Here is a 17,500-nt window from a genome sequence, read left to right on the forward strand (position 1 = left end):
CAAGGATAGCGAACGGGTTACCTACTCCTAAGGGTCAAAGCAAGCCCTTTAATTCAATTCTTTATTCTTACATTAAAATTCTTACATTAAAGAATGAATAAAATCTCCCCAAGTAGGATTCGAACCTACGACCAGTCAGTTAACAGCCGACCGCTCTACCACTGAGCTACTGAGGAACAAGGGGGGATTCGACCTCCTAGAGTTCAACTCCCGCTCTCAACCCATGAACAATATGAGTCCGAAGCTTCTTTCGTAACTCCCATAATTTCTTCGTAGTGGCTCCGTTCCATGCCTCATTTCATAGGGAAGCCCAAAGTGGCTCTATTTCATTCTATTTCACTTCCTAGCACTTCCTATCATTTAATATCCATCCCTTTGGTCTTATTGACATAAGAGATGTCATTTATAGTCTATCTCTTTCTATATATGGAAAGTCAAGAAATTCTCATCGAAACATCGAGAAATTGTGCATATAGAAAACTCTAAAGAAAGAAAAAAAGGAGACCCATGCCATGATTTTCAAATCTTTTCTATTTAGTAGTCTAAGTTTCTCGATGAGGATAATTAATTCGGTCGTTGTGGTCGGACTCTATTATGGATTTCTGACTACATTCTCCATAGGTCCCTCTTAGATCTTCTTTCTCCAATCTTGGATTAGGGAAGAAGGAGATATTCGCGACTACTGGCGATTTCATTATGGGGCAGCTCATGATCTTCATATCGATCTATTATCCACCTCTGTATCTATTCTTTCTTAGCTAAACAGGTGGAAGATCTATCCAATTTGGTTATATTATATCATGGACTCGAAAAACGGATCTGAATTTGACTGAAATGCACGATCTTCACAGGTATCACTTTTCACGATACCTAAAAGGTGGAATAGCGATTTTCGAACCATTTCCTATAAGAGAATGGTTTCCATTACTTTGAGAAATGGATTCTTATATCAAACTATAGCTATTGCATTAAAGAAGAAAAGAAACTAATAGAAGTCGAAGACGCGGAATGATAGTGAATAGAGAGAAAGATTCTTCTGATTTTCTTGTTTCTATCTACTAGACGCCGTAGAGAATTGAGAATTTTCATGTCTTTCAATTCTCGTACTCGTAATTGGAAAGTTATGGAAGGAGACCCATCATTTTGCAATGAAAACAACATATAAAACTCTGGACAATTTCGAAATCAGGCCAAGCGTCTTAATACATATGCAAAAAAATTCATTATTGGCCCACCATTGATTAGAAGATTTAGCTTGTATGAATCGCTATTGGTTTGATACGAATAATGACAATCGTTTCAGTATGTTAAGGATACAGATGTATCCACAATTCATTTAGAGTTACTTAATAGTCTATTTCTTATACCATATCTCTATCCCGTGAAATTCTCGAGCCAAAAGATGGATGCATATGCTGTGTGTTTCATTTTGCTAAATGATATCAATTAAATGGTGTATCAATTCCATAAATTGCATATAGCAATAAATAAATCAGCAAAATTCTTTCTAATATTTTAGATAGAAGAAACATTTCTTCTATCTAAAATATTAGAAAGAATGTACCCTTCTATCCAAATCCAATTTGCATCGATAAAATAAATCCAAATTCCAGTAGTAGATGAATAATTGCAAATTTGTGTGTGTACGAGATTAGAATAACTTCAAAATAACTGACATAATTTTGTATTTTTCCTGATCAGAAAAATACATGAAAAAGAAAGGAGGTAGAAAAATTTTTGGATTTATGGTTAAAGAAGAAAAAGAAGAAAACAGGGGTTCTGTTGAATTTCAAGTATTCAGTTTCACCAATAAGATACGGAGACTTGCTTCACATTTGGAATTACACAAAAAAGATTTTTCATCGGAAAGAGGTCTACGAAGACTTTTGGGAAAACGTCGACGTTTGCTGGCTTATTTGGCAAAGAAAAATAGAGTACGTTATAAGAAATTAATCGGTCAGTTGAATATTCGGGAGCAGTAATTTAATCGTTCAAATTTTTTTCTTGTTTTATTATTTTTTTAGTAGTCTTATAGTAGTCTTAGATTTTTCATTTTGATGAGCCTCGCTTTGAGGAATTCATGGAATAATCCATTTTCATGGAATAATGAATTAAGGAAGAAAGGATATGAGTCTACCGCTTACAAGAAAAGATCTCATGATAGTCAATATGGGCCCTCAACACCCATCAATGCATGGTGTTCTTCGACTGATCGTTACTCTCGATGGTGAGGATGTTATTGATTGTGAACCCATATTAGGGTATTTACACAGAGGAATGGAAAAAATCGCGGAAAACCGAACTATTATACAATACTTACCTTATGTAACAAGGATATAGAGAGATTGTAGAAAGGGGATAGGATAGTTATTTTTGCAAGAGACTTGTTGTAAATTCCTTAACTTAAGAAAGAAAAAAGAATAAAAACACAGATACATAACATAAAAAAAAGAATAAATAAGACGAGATTCGACCTCCCCCTACATATTTAATTTCCTCTCCTATACAAAAACTAGCAAGACCCACTCCATTGGTAATTCCATCAATAACACCCTTATCAAAAAACTCCGTGAGTTCGGTTAACCCTCTTATACCGAGGGTAAAGACCCTAGTATAGAAAATATCTATATAACCACGATTATATGACCAACTGTATATATTTTTTTTTACTTGATCTAAAAATTCTTTTTTAGGATTTCCTTTGTAAAAAGAGTTTATTAAATCCAAATTCTGAAAAAAAGAATAAGCGGATCCATAGAAGATATATGCTATGAATAAACCAAAGATAGCTAGACTTACAGAAGAAATTGCATTAGTAATAAATTCATATGAATTTACAAAAGAATTAGAACTTTCCTGGGTAAAGTTTATTGAGGGAGTTAACCACTTTGATAATATGGTTAACTCTGCTATTCCATTACCAATTCCTCCATTATCAAAAGAGATTCCTATGAATCCAATGAACAAAGTGAAAAGTAGTAATATAAGAAGAGGAAATAACATAGTATTTCCCGTTTCATGCGGATAGGCAAAAGTTTTTTTAGCCCCAAAAGACGTAGTAAAGGATCCTATCCTATTTCTTGTATTACCTTGAATTTTTGGTATATTTTGTGAAAAAAAAGAAACTCCACTCTTCGTTGTTGATAAAACGAAATCCCTATTCACTCCTTTGGGTATCCTTTTTCCCCATAAGGATATTGAATACAAGGAACTCTCTTTAGTGCTACTGTAATTTTGAAAATGAACACGCAAATACCCATCAAATGTAAGTAAATATATCCGAAACATATAAAAGGCAGTTAATCCTGCAGTAAAGGAGGCTATTATTCCAAAAAAGGGCGAATACAACCAACTATTACTAAGGATTTCATCTTTGGACCAGAAGCAAGCAAGAGGTGGAATACCACAAAGAGAAAGTGTACCCCATAAAAAAGTAGTTCTTGTGATTGGAATGTATTTTCTTAAACCGCCCATAAGAACCATATTTTGACTTTTATCTGGTGAATATCCAACAAGAGGTTCCATTGAATGAATAACGGATCCGGATCCCAAGAACAATAAAGCTTTTGAATAAGCATGAGTGATCAAATGGAATAAAGCAGCTTGATAAGAACCTATACCTAGAGCTAACATCATATAACCCAATTGAGACATTGTAGAATAGGCTAAGCTTCTTTTAATATCTCTCTGAGCAAGAGCTAAAGTAGCTCCTAAGAATAGTGTTATTGTACCTACTAAAGAAATAAAACTCATTATCAAAGGTAAAGATATGAAAAGAGGAAGAAGTCGAGCTAGAAGAAAAATTCCCGCAGCAACCATAGTTGCTGCGTGTATAAGAGCCGAAATAGGAGTGGGCCCTTCCATAGCATCGGGTAACCATACGTGAAGAGGGAATTGTGCGGATTTCGCAACTGCACCAAGGAATAATAAAAAAGCACACAAAGTAGTAAGTAAAGAGTTAATTCCATTATTAGGAATCCAGTTATTAGCTATTTTGAACAAATCCCTAAACTCTAAACTACCTGTTATCCAAAAAAAACCTAAAATTCCTAATAATAGACCAAAATCCCCTACACGATTAGTTACAAAAGCTTTTTGACAAGCACTCGCTGCGATTGGTCGTGTAAACCAAAAGCCTATCAATAAATAAGAACACATTCCCACGAGTTCCCAAAAAAAATAAATTTGTATCAAATTGGAGCTAGTAACCAATCCCAACATGGAAGTATTGAAAAAACTTATATAAACAAAAAATCTCAAATATCCTTCATCGTGAGACATATAACCATCACTATAAATAAGAACCAGGATTCCTACAGTAGTAATTAGTATTAACATAATAGAAGTAAGTGGGTCAATCAAGTATCCAAATTCTAAAGAAAAATCATTATTGACGGTCCAAGACCATAGATATTGATAGATCGAACTTCCATTTATTTGTTGAATAGACAGTTGAACTGAGAATACCATAGCTATACTTAAGAGTAAAACACTAGGAAAAGCCCATATGCGACGAAGATTTTTTGTTGCTGTCGGAATAAGAATAAGGCCAAATCCCATTGACATAATAACTGGAAGTGGGAGAAGAGGGATTACCCATGCATATTGATATGTATGTTCCATAAGAAAAGAAATTGCAATTTTTACTTCAATTTTTACTTCAATTTTTCTATAAAATTGTTTCCGATTCACCAAACCAATTCTTATCTCTTTCTGAAAGAATAAATAAAAAGAATAAGAAAAAATACTGAAATTCTTAATTTTTCCAAAATTTATCTCATTGAAATAATTAAAAATTAAGAATGGGTTTAGTTGGTTAAATTAAAAAAGTTAATAAAATAACTAGGTAACGAAGTTATTTTATTAACTAAATAAAGATATTTATAAAAATAAAAAAAAAAAAGTGGAATCATTTTACTTTCTATTCATAATTCATTTTTATATTTCTTTAAAACAAAGATGAAACAGCTCTCTTGTTCCATAATTAACTGATTGAGTGAATTCCAATGAAAACCTATGTTTATAAGAAATTATCGAATAGTCCTTACTTCATATAGAACTAAAATTCTAATGACTATAAATTACCTAAGTTTTAGAATGTCTTGTTTAAGAGACTCAGTATTTTTTGTTTTGATTGGAATTCCTTTCCTTTATGGAATACCATTCTGAACTTAATTAACTATTTTCATTTTCCCTTCTTTTTATCCCCCCGTCTTATCTTATATGGGGGATAGGCTTCCATACCATATATCTATATATGGAGTATACTTGATATATAAATAGATATAAATAGATTTAAATGAGAAACCCTTCTATATATTCTATATTATTAAAAAAAAAGTATAAAATATATAAAGAAAAAATGTTAAAAAATTCTTGTTGTCTTATCCGCATTAGACAAAATGAAGTAAAAAATAATTCAAAATTTAAGTATCTTTCAGTATCTAAGTATAAATACTAATAAAAAGAAGAAAGAAGGATTGATTTGCAGCAATAGATGTCTTTCACATACAACTAGAAAAAAGTAATTTCCTTTTTGAATGGCAGTTCCAAAAAAACGTACTTCAATGTCAAAAAAGCGTATTCGTAAAAATATTTGGAAGAAAAAGACTTATTTTTCCATAGTACAATCTTATTCTTTAGTAAAATCAAGATCATTTTCGAGCGGTAATGAGCATCCAAAACCAAAGGGTTTTTCTGGGCAACAAACAAATAATAAGATTTTGGAATAATATGAATTGACTTATCAAAAAAGAATTCCAATTATTTAATAATTTGGATTCTTCTTTGAATGTACTTTTATGTGTCGAATTACTCGGTACAATATTCTTAGAACAAAAAACCCCTCTTATCTTATATATACAAGAAAAAAAAAGTTTTGTTTGGTATACTGTGTGCTAAGTATTCTTTTCCTATCAATGAACTTTTCATAATTTTCCTAATAGAATCCTCATATTCTATTAGGAAAATTATGAAAAGTGGAGTATTCTTACAATAGGACTTACAACTTCCACCTATCTTCTCCAAAATCATAAGGTTAGTAAATCTTATTAATAAGAGCATAAAGACTTTCATTCTAGAAATTTTTAAAAAATCCAAAAAGCCTTTTCTATTTATCCATTTTATTTTAATTTCATCATTAAATAGAAACCCTTTTGGATTTTTTTCATTGTATTGAAAGAATTTTCAAAATGTAAAGGGGAAATTAATTAGAAAAAATTAGTTCTATAATTGCAAGTTAGAAAAAAGAAGTTCCAACTCTTTCAAGCAGTGTTTGTGTTTCTATTGGGCAAAGCAAGAGTTTATTGTAAAAAAAAAAAATGGAAACGATACTACCAAACGAAGTCTATTTTAATGAAAACTCTAATGTTCCTAAATTTTATGGACTTTCCCAATATCGACGATTCCCAAGATAATAGCTATTATTCTTTTAAGTTACCTATTATTTGAAGTTAGCCGCCATGGTGAAATTGGTAGACACGCTGCTCTTAGGAAGCAGTGCTCAAGCATCTCGGTTCGAATCCGAGTGGCGGCATTCTTGAAAAAGAATACAATAGATTAGAAATCAATTCGAAATTTACAATTTTGTAATGGGACCTTCCCCTTATGCTATTTGCAACTTTAGAACATATACTAACTCATATCTCTTTCTCAACGATTTCAATTGTGATTACGATTCATTTTATAACCTTATTAGTTCGTGAACTTGGAGGATTACGCGATTCGTCAGAAAAAGGAATGATAGTTACTTTTTTCTCTATAACAGGATTCTTAGTTTCTCGTTGGGCTTCCTCGGGACATTTTCCATTAAGTAATTTATATGAGTCATTGATCTTCCTTTCATGGGCCCTGTATATTCTTCATACCATTCCTAAAATACAGAACTCTAAAAATGATTTAAGCACAATAACTACGCCAAGTACTATTTTAACGCAAGGCTTTGCCACATCGGGTCTTTTAACTGAAATGCATCAATCCACGATACTAGTACCTGCTCTACAATCTCAGTGGTTAATGATGCATGTCAGTATGATGTTATTAAGCTATGCAACTCTTTTGTGCGGATCCTTATTATCTGCCGCTATTCTAATCATTAGATTTCGAAATAATTTCCATTTCTTTTCTAAAAAGAAAAAAAATGTTTTAAATAAAACATTTTTCTTTAGTGATATTAAATATTTTTATGCAAAAAGAAGTGCTTTAAAAAGAACCTCTGTCCCTTCATTTCCAAATTATTACAAATATCAATTAACGGAGCGTTTGGATTCTTGGAGTTATCGTGTCATTAGCCTAGGATTTACCCTTTTAACCGTAGGTATTCTTTGTGGAGCAGTATGGGCTAATGAGGCCTGGGGATCCTATTGGAATTGGGATCCTAAGGAAACTTGGGCATTTATTACTTGGACCATATTCGCAATTTATTTACATAGTAGAACAAATCCAAATTGGAAGGGTACGAATTCTGCACTTATAGCTTTGATAGGATTTCTTATAATTTGGATTTGTTATTTTGGTATAAATCTATTAGGAATAGGCTTACATAGTTATGGTTCGTTTACATTAACACCTAAATGATTACATAAAATAAAACCTTCATGAAATGAAGGTTTTTACTTTTATGTTTTATTTGAGAACCCCTTGAACGCCTTATCAAAGGGTTCTCAAAAATTCGAGATAGATCTAATTATACTTTTTTACTTATTTCTGCATTATATACTTTTTTACTTATTTCTGCATTAATAGAGCAGACGAGTAAAAAAAAGCAAACCTATTTAGGATAATAATTGGATAAGAGAGCCTCTACCCTGTCAACGGATAGGGAGAGAACAAAATCTGGATAAATACCAATTCCTATTACTGGTAAAAAGATACAGATTAAAATAAAGAGTTCTCGTGGTCCAGAATCCACAAAATTTGCGTTTGGAACATTAAATAGCTTGTATCCATAGAACATCTGGCGTAACATAGATAATAAATAAATAGGAGTTAATATCATTCCAATTGCCATTACAAAAGTAATTAGTGTTTTTGGCATTAACAGAAATTTTGGACTAGTAATTAGTCCAAAAAATACTACTAATTCTGCGACAAAACCACTCATTCCTGGTAAGGCAAGAGAAGCCATTGAAAAGCTACTAAACATGGTAAAAATTTTAGGCATTGGGATAGATATTCCCCCCAGTTCTTCGAGATAAACAAGACGCATTCTATCAGAAGCGGTTCCTGCCAAGAAAAAAAGTGTAGCACCAATAAATCCATGGGATAATATTTGTAAAATAGCTCCATTGAGTCCAATGTTGGTTATGGAACCAATTCCTATAATTATGAAACCCATGTGAGATACAGAGGAATAAGCTATTCTTTTTTTGAAATTTCGTTGACCAAGAGAAGTTGAAGCTGCATAGATTATTTGGATCGCTCCTATTATTACTAACCAGGGCGAAAATAGATAATGAGCATGAGGTAACAATTCCATGTTGATCCGAATCAATCCATATGCTCCCATCTTTAATAATATTCCCGCTAAAAGCATACATGTACTATAATGTGCTTCCCCATGGGTATCTGGTAACCACGTATGTAGGGGTATAATCGGCAATTTGACAGCATAAGCAATAAGGAAGCCAAAATATAAAAGTATTTCCAAGGTTGCAGGGTATGATTGATTAATTAATCTTTCCAAATCTAATCCTGGTTCGTTGGAACCATATAAGCCCATACCCAGAACTCCGATTAAGAAAAAAATGGAACCGCCTGCAGTATACAAAATAAACTTTGTAGCTGAATATAGACGCCTCTTCCCCCCCCACATGGATAAAAGTAAGTAAACAGGAATTAATTCTAACTCCCACATGATAAAAAAAAGTAAAAGGTCTCGCGAAGAAAATAATCCTATTTGACCACTATACATTGCGAGCATCAGGAAATAGAATAATCGCGAATTCCGTGTAATTGGCCAAGCTGCTAAAGTAGCTAAAGTAGTGATAAATCCTGTCAATAAAATAGATCCTAATGAAAGTCCATCGATTCCCAATCTCCAGTGGAAATCGAAGACATCTATCCATTTATAATCCTCCTTTAATTGGATTAAGGGATCCTCCAGTTGGAAATGATAACAGAACGCATAAGTCATTAGAAGGAATTCTAATAAACAAATAGATATAGTATACCACCTAACGACTTTGTTTCCCTTATGAGGTAAAAAGAAAATTAATGAACCTGCAAATATCGGCAAAACAACAAGTATTGTTAACCAAGGAAAATAACTCATGATAAAGTGATAAAGACAAGATACGTTTTGACCAGAAAAGCCCGTGCTCGATTATTTCGAGCACAGGCTTCTTCGGTAAAGAGGAATCAGACGATTCGAGTGAAGTTTTTTGTAACGTATCAATAAGATAGAGCCATGCTACGTGTTGTTTCAGGCCCTAAATAAACGCGGACACTTAAAAAATCTGTCGGGCAGGCAGATTCACATCTCTTACAACCCACACAATCTTCGGTTCTCGGCGCGGAAGCAATTTGCTTGGCTTTACATCCATCCCAGGGTATCATTTCTAATACATCTGTTGGACAAGCTCGTACACATTGAGTGCATCCTATACATGTATCGTAAATTTTTACGGAATGTGACATTGGATCTATAAATTTTTCTTTTCAACATAAAATTTTTCGATCTGGTAAAAATGAAATTAGTACTATAATGAGTCATATGTATTGTAGACACCAGACGAAGCAATGGTTTATCCAAACTTCAAAAAAAAAAATCTATTTTTTAATCTGTTTGTGAGAAAGCGTGAAGAGAGCCAAGAGACTTTAATTTTGGATTTCAACAATAAATAAGAAATAAGAAAGAATTTTACGAATTGTACAGACGAATTCGAATTAGCCAATAAATTGGCTATCGTCTTTTCAATATAAATTATTGCAATATTCAAATTGCAATATCAATGAATTACAAATACAAAAATTCATTTAAGTGAAAAAGAATACTATGCAATAATCTACTAAAAAAAATGGATATTCTCAAATAATACTAAGAAAATAGTATTGATTTCTATTTATTTTAATATGTGCGCCTTTGTTTAGAGGATTCTATGTCTAATTATTCAAAAGTCTAATTATTCAATAAATTAGATTGATTGATACGAGTGGATTTCCTATTACGATGGATGGAAGAAAGAATGGATAGTCCAATAGCGGCTTCAGCAGCTGCAAGGGCTATAACAAAAATTGCGAAAATATCTCCTTTTAATTGGCGACTATCAAATAGATCAGAAAATGTTACGAGATTTAGATTAATTGAATTCAGTATAAGTTCAAGACATATTAGAGCTCTAACCATGTTTCGGCTTGTGATCAATCCATAGATACCAATCGAAAATAAATAGACACTCAAAAAAAGTACATGCTCAAACATCATTAACTAACTCCTTATCAATCTCGATTCATTTCAATATGAGGGCAAGAATTGAACCGATTCAATTAATTACAATAGAACAATTACACAACAAAAGAAAAAAAAAAAAAAAAAAAAGGAGGTATTTGTTGGCAGTAGATGGATTTTACTAAATCAAAATTGTGATTCTTTAGTTATTTATTTTAGATTTGCAATTCTTATAATTTGTACTTTTTCTAAGTTTTCTTATTGCCGAGCCATAGTAATTGCACCTATTAAAGAAACTAGAAGAATTATGGAAATGAGTTCAAACGGAAGATAAAAATCGGTTGCTAAATGAATTCCAATTTGTTGAACATTATTTATGAGACCCTGTTCTACTATTTGGTTTGATCTTGTAGTCCAAAGAATTCCATACCACGACGTATCTGGGATAGTAGTCATTAGTGAAAAAACAATAGTTATACAAACGAGTGAAGTGAACCCATCTCCAATAGTCCAATAATTCTTATCTTTAGACCATTCTGAGCCATTTACGAACATTACAGCGAATATGATCAAGACATTTATGGCTCCCACATAAATAAGAAGTTGTGCGACAGCTACAAAGTAGGAATTTAATAAAAAATAGAATAAGGATATACAAACAAGAACTAATCCCAGCGAAAAGGCAGAATAAATGGGGTTGGTAAGTAATACTACTCCTAGACCCCCTAGTAGAAGAACAAATCCCCCAAATAGCATAAGAATCTCATGTATTGGTCCAGGTAAATCCATTATGGATAAAAAGAAATTAATAGTATAAAATTTTTCATGAACTGACTAAAACTAAAGGATTCAAGGAAGGAAAAAAGGATTAGGGTATTTTTTTGTGTATAAACTTATAGTTATAAATTATATTATATCACGAAAATCTAGTCTGATTTAAAATAAGAAATAATTTCCAATAAGCAGTAGTTTTTCGTTTTTCTTTATAGTTTAATTTTAAAGTTTAATAAAGAATTATTAGATTTTTATAACAGAAAGACAAAATCAAAGTTTAGTAATCAGTAATCGTTCTTGAATTCGAAGATTTTTCTTTGTTTATTTTACTTTCAGACGAATTCCTAATTGTTTGAATTGTGTAATCTCCCATTATGGAGATTGGTAACCGACTTAAAGCAATTTGATTGTAATTCAATTCATGACGATCATAGGTAGAAAGTTCATATTCTTCAGTCATTGATAAACAGCTTGTTGGACAGTACTCAACACAATTGCCACAAAATATACAAACTCCGAAATCAATACTATAATTAAGCAATTGTTTTCTTTTAATATCCTTTTCAAATCTCCAATCCACAACGGGTAAATCTATCGGACATACGCGAACACATACTTCACAAGCAATACATTTATCAAATTCAAAGTGGATTCGCCCTCGGAAACGCTCTGGTGTAATTGATTTTTCATAAGGGTAGTGAATCGTTATAGGTAAACGATTTGTGTGGGATAAGGTAGTTATGAAACTTTGACCTATGTACCTTGTAGCACGTATTGTTTGTTGACCATAACTCATGAACCCAGTTACCATAGGGAACATATTCATTCTAAATATCTATGAAAAAGATATGTTTCTTTCTCTTGTTTGAGAGAGCTTTTGTGTTGAAAATATTCTTACTATTATTGTATTATCTTATTTATAGTGAAACAAGTTGAGAAGAGGTTGTTAATAAGAGATTGCCCAGGGAAATAGGTAAAAGAAATTTCCATCCAAGATTTAATAACTGATCCATTCTCATCCTCGGTAAAGTCCATCTTATTGTGATAGAAATGAAGAGAAATAAATAAGCTTTAGTTAATGTAATAAATATACCCATTGTCATTTCCAAAATTCCAACTGCTTTATTCATTTGGAAAAAATCAAAAAAGGATATATAGGGAATAGATAAATTCCACCCGCCCAAGTAGAGAACTGTTACAAATAAAGAAGAAACTAATAAATTTAGGTAAGAAACAAGATAAAATAAACCATATTTGATACCGGAATATTCAGTTTGGTAACCTGCTACTAATTCTTCCTCCGCTTCTGGTAAATCAAAGGGTAATCTTTCACATTCTGCCAAAGAAGAAATTAAAAAAACCAGAAAACCTATAGGCTGACGCCAAATATTCCATCCAAAAAAACCGTATTTTGACTGTGCTTCAACTATATCAACTGTACTTGAACTGTTAGATAATCATAGTCGGTGATAACATCACAGTTCCCACCGCTATTTCAAAACCGTACATGAAACCTTAGCTTCATACGGCTTCTCTATGATCAGAAAAAGGAAAGGACTGTTTTGTTCCTAGCCCCGGGGGCGTAGATAGAATTAGATAAAATAAAATAGATTTGAAAGTCCTAAATTAGACCAAAGGAATTCCGTCTGCTAGAATAAGAAAAAGCGCTTCCGAATTGATCTCATCCTTTATAATATAATGAAAATTTTTCTTTGTTCAGTAATAACTTAATCTTGGAATAAAACACTTGTTACTTGTTATAGGAATTCAATTAATAAATGGAAAGAGTTGGGTATTAGTTCATGAGCAATTCTGCATGAATATGGATAGAGGAAGGAAATAATGAAAATTTTTTCTAGTGCACTCCATATCTTTTTTACTATTCTTCTTTCCCCAGGGAGGGGGTATTTAAAAAGAAAAAATGGATAAAGGGTTAATTCGTTCTTGATAGCCATTTCCTTAACAAGTGAATGGGAACATACTCTGGATCGGAATCCGAAGAAAGTACTACTTGATAATTTCTACAAATTGCAAGTCCTTATTATGATTCCTTTTATGGGCAAAAATCTCTAATGTTTTAGATTTTCCATTACTAATCCTTTATGTACTTTAGTGTTCCTAACCCTTCACTAACTTTTGGTGGATTCTTCTTATGGATTATTAAGTTATAGTAATAACTAGGAGTATTCTAGTAATGGAATTCCATATCGTGAATCCTTTATTCTTGGCCGCTTCAAGATATGATGACTAATTAAAAAATATCAACCTTGGGATAAAGAGTTTACACTGCTTATGTTTACTTCCACTTTTTTCTTGTACGTAGGAAATGAGATTTTTTCTTTTTACTACAAATTTATAAGCTGTTTTGTTTCACTCATATAGCTATCTAGTTTAACTTACCAACCCAAATACTAAATAAGAAAAGGAATATAAATAGTTAATGGATTTTATAGGAAAAAGATCTATTTTAACGAATCACACGTAGAGATATTGCTAGCACACAAAAAGTTAATGGTATTTCATAACTAATGGATTGAGCAGCAGCTCGTAGACCGCCTGAAAAAGAATATTTATTATTTGAGCTATATCCTGCCATAAGAAGACCAATAGGAGCTATACTTGAAATGGCAATCCATAAAAAAACACCAATACTAAGATCGGCTAAAACAAAATGATATCCCAAAGGGATAACTAAAAAACTTAATAAAACTGATATGACTGCTATAGAGGGTCCAATGCTAAATAAAGAAATATCTCCTCGGGATGGCAGAATATCTTCTTTAAAAAGTAGCTTAGTCCCATCTGCTATAGCTTGAAGCAGGCCCAGGGGGCCAGCATATTCAGGACCAATACGTTGTTGTATCGACGCAGATATTTCTCTTTCTAACCACACAATTACGAGTACCTCTATTGTTATTCCCAAAAGGAGGGTCAAAATGGGTAGAATCGATATCAGTCCATAGACTTCTTTTAATAATTCCAATTTCGAAAAAGAATTGATAGTTTCTACCTCTACCCTATCTATTATCATTTCAACGATCAACTTCCCCCATAATGATATCTATACTACCTAATATCGTCATGATATCAGCCAATTTCATTTTTTTAACTAGCTGAGGAAGAATTTGCAAATTAATAAACCCGGGTGGACGGATTTTCCATCTCCAGGGGAAAAGGCTATCATCTCCTACTAGATAAATCCCTAATTCACCTTTTGGGGCTTCTACTCTTACATAAAGCTCTTGTCTTGACAATTCAAAATTGGGCGAAGGTTTTTTACCAAGAAATTTATACTCAAAATCATTCCATTCAGAATTATTTTCTTTCTTAAAGCGTCGGACTTCTAAATTTTCATAAGGTCCTCCAGGAATTTTTTCTACAGCTTGTTGAATTATTTTGATGGATTCCCTCATTTCACCAATTCGTACTAAATAGCGAGCTAACGAATCCCCTTCTTTTTGCCATTGGACTTTCCAATCAAATTGGTTGTAAGACTCATAAGGATCTACTTTACGAAGATCCCATTGTATTCCAGAAGCTCGTAACATCGGTCCCGATAAGCCCCAATTTACTGCTTCTTCTCCGCTAATAAAACCTACTCCTTCAACTCGCTCTAAAAAAATTGGATTCTGTGTAATAAGTTGTTGATATTCAACAACTCCGCGTAAAAAATAATCACAGAAATCTAAACATTTATCGATCCATCCATAAGGTAGATCGGCGGCTACTCCTCCGATGCGAAAGTAATTGTGCATCATTCGCATACCTGTAGCAGCTTCAAATAGATCATATATTAATTCTCTCTCTCTAAAAATATAGAAAAAAGGAGTCTGTGCGCCGAGATCCGCCATAAAAGGTCCAAGCCATAGCAAGTGAGAAGCTATCCGGCTTAATTCTAACATAATTACCCTAATATAGCTGGCTCTTTGTGGTATTTGAATATTCTCCAAGAATTCTGGTGCATTTACTGTTATTGCTTCTGTAAACATAGTAGCTAAATAATCCCACCTTGTTACATAAGGTAAGTATTGTATAATAGTTCGGTTTTCCGCGATTTTTTCCATTCCTCTGTGTAAATACCCTAATATGGGTTCACAATCAATAACATCCTCACCATCGAGAGTAACGATCAGTCGAAGAACACCATGCATTGATGGGTGTTGAGGGCCCATATTGACTATCATGAGATCTTTTCTTGTAAGCGGTAGACTCATATCCTTTCTTCCTTAATTCATTATTCCATGAAAATGGATTATTCCATGAATTCCTCAAAGCGAGGCTCATCAAAATGAAAAATCTAAGACTACTATAAGACTACTAAAAAAATAATAAAACAAGAAAAAAATTTGAACGATTAAATTACTGCTCCCGAATATTCAACTGACCGATTAATTTCTTATAACGTACTCTATTTTTCTTTGCCAAATAAGCCAGCAAACGTCGACGTTTTCCCAAAAGTCTTCGTAGACCTCTTTCCGATGAAAAATCTTTTTTGTGTAATTCCAAATGTGAAGCAAGTCTCCGTATCTTATTGGTGAAACTGAATACTTGAAATTCAACAGAACCCCTGTTTTCTTCTTTTTCTTCTTTAACCATAAATCCAAAAATTTTTCTACCTCCTTTCTTTTTCATGTATTTTTCTGATCAGGAAAAATACAAAATTATGTCAGTTATTTTGAAGTTATTCTAATCTCGTACACACACAAATTTGCAATTATTCATCTACTACTGGAATTTGGATTTATTTTATCGATGCAAATTGGATTTGGATAGAAGGGTACATTCTTTCTAATATTTTAGATAGAAGAAATGTTTCTTCTATCTAAAATATTAGAAAGAATTTTGCTGATTTATTTATTGCTATATGCAATTTATGGAATTGATACACCATTTAATTGATATCATTTAGCAAAATGAAACACAGCATATGCATCCATCTTTTGGCTCGAGAATTTCACGGGATAGAGATATGGTATAAGAAATAGACTATTAAGTAACTCTAAATGAATTGTGGATACATCTGTATCCTTAACATACTGAAACGATTGTCATTATTCGTATCAAACCAATAGCGATTCATACAAGCTAAATCTTCTAATCAATGGTGGGCCAATAATGAATTTTTTTGCATATGTATTAAGACGCTTGGCCTGATTTCGAAATTGTCCAGAGTTTTATATGTTGTTTTCATTGCAAAATGATGGGTCTCCTTCCATAACTTTCCAATTACGAGTACGAGAATTGAAAGACATGAAAATTCTCAATTCTCTACGGCGTCTAGTAGATAGAAACAAGAAAATCAGAAGAATCTTTCTCTCTATTCACTATCATTCCGCGTCTTCGACTTCTATTAGTTTCTTTTCTTCTTTAATGCAATAGCTATAGTTTGATATAAGAATCCATTTCTCAAAGTAATGGAAACCATTCTCTTATAGGAAATGGTTCGAAAATCGCTATTCCACCTTTTAGGTATCGTGAAAAGTGATACCTGTGAAGATCGTGCATTTCAGTCAAATTCAGATCCGTTTTTCGAGTCCATGATATAATATAACCAAATTGGATAGATCTTCCACCTGTTTAGCTAAGAAAGAATAGATACAGAGGTGGATAATAGATCGATATGAAGATCATGAGCTGCCCCATAATGAAATCGCCAGTAGTCGCGAATATCTCCTTCTTCCCTAATCCAAGATTGGAGAAAGAAGATCTAAGAGGGACCTATGGAGAATGTAGTCAGAAATCCATAATAGAGTCCGACCACAACGACCGAATTAATTATCCTCATCGAGAAACTTAGACTACTAAATAGAAAAGATTTGAAAATCATGGCATGGGTCTCCTTTTTTTCTTTCTTTAGAGTTTTCTATATGCACAATTTCTCGATGTTTCGATGAGAATTTCTTGACTTTCCATATATAGAAAGAGATAGACTATAAATGACATCTCTTATGTCAATAAGACCAAAGGGATGGATATTAAATGATAGGAAGTGCTAGGAAGTGAAATAGAATGAAATAGAGCCACTTTGGGCTTCCCTATGAAATGAGGCATGGAACGGAGCCACTACGAAGAAATTATGGGAGTTACGAAAGAAGCTTCGGACTCATATTGTTCATGGGTTGAGAGCGGGAGTTGAACTCTAGGAGGTCGAATCCCCCCTTGTTCCTCAGTAGCTCAGTGGTAGAGCGGTCGGCTGTTAACTGACTGGTCGTAGGTTCGAATCCTACTTGGGGAGATTTTATTCATTCTTTAATGTAAGAATTTTAATGTAAGAATAAAGAATTGAATTAAAGGGCTTGCTTTGACCCTTAGGAGTAGGTAACCCGTTCGCTATCCTTG

At 32.8% G+C, this 17,500-nt stretch overlaps 2 non-coding genes across 2 annotated transcripts; one reads left to right on the forward strand and one right to left on the reverse strand.

Moving 5' to 3' along the window:
* Nucleotides 1–104: 104 nt before the first annotated feature.
* Nucleotides 105–176, reverse strand: TRNAN-GUU (transfer RNA asparagine (anticodon GUU)). The gene has a single exon. It is a non-coding gene; the product is annotated as a tRNA-Asn (tRNA).
* Nucleotides 177–6,455: 6,279 nt separating this feature from the next.
* TRNAL-UAG (transfer RNA leucine (anticodon UAG)) lies at nt 6,456–6,535 on the forward strand. The gene has a single exon. It is a non-coding gene; the product is annotated as a tRNA-Leu (tRNA).
* Nucleotides 6,536–17,500: the final 10,965 nt, after the last annotated feature.

The sequence above is a fragment of the Triticum urartu genome, unplaced genomic scaffold, assembly GCF_056163025.1.
Source record: "Triticum urartu cultivar PI428250 unplaced genomic scaffold, HENAU_Tu73 scaffold2, whole genome shotgun sequence".
NCBI lineage: Eukaryota > Viridiplantae > Streptophyta > Magnoliopsida > Poales > Poaceae > Triticum > Triticum urartu.